We start from the raw sequence: 203 nt of genomic DNA, 5'->3' as shown, positions 1-203 counted from the left end.
GGCCCGGAAACGGAAAGACTGCTTAGTCACGTGGGACACAAACCGATTAAAAAATATTTTATATGGAATTACGTCATATTTTTATATTTTAAGATTAAAAACTTTCAAAGAAGGAAATAAATTTAACTTCTGTGTTAAACAAATCATCCCCGCTGGTGTCATACTTCTTGACAGTCACTGAGAATAAGCACTTTGTCAACTTT

This window comes from Hippichthys cyanospilos, chromosome 20 (assembly GCF_059441005.1).
Source record: "Hippichthys cyanospilos isolate Australia breed blue-spotted pipefish chromosome 20, RoL_Hcya_1.0, whole genome shotgun sequence".
Lineage (NCBI taxonomy): Eukaryota > Metazoa > Chordata > Actinopteri > Syngnathiformes > Syngnathidae > Hippichthys > Hippichthys cyanospilos.
The sequence above is the reverse complement of the archived record's forward strand: the minus strand, read 5'-3'. Positions refer to the sequence as shown.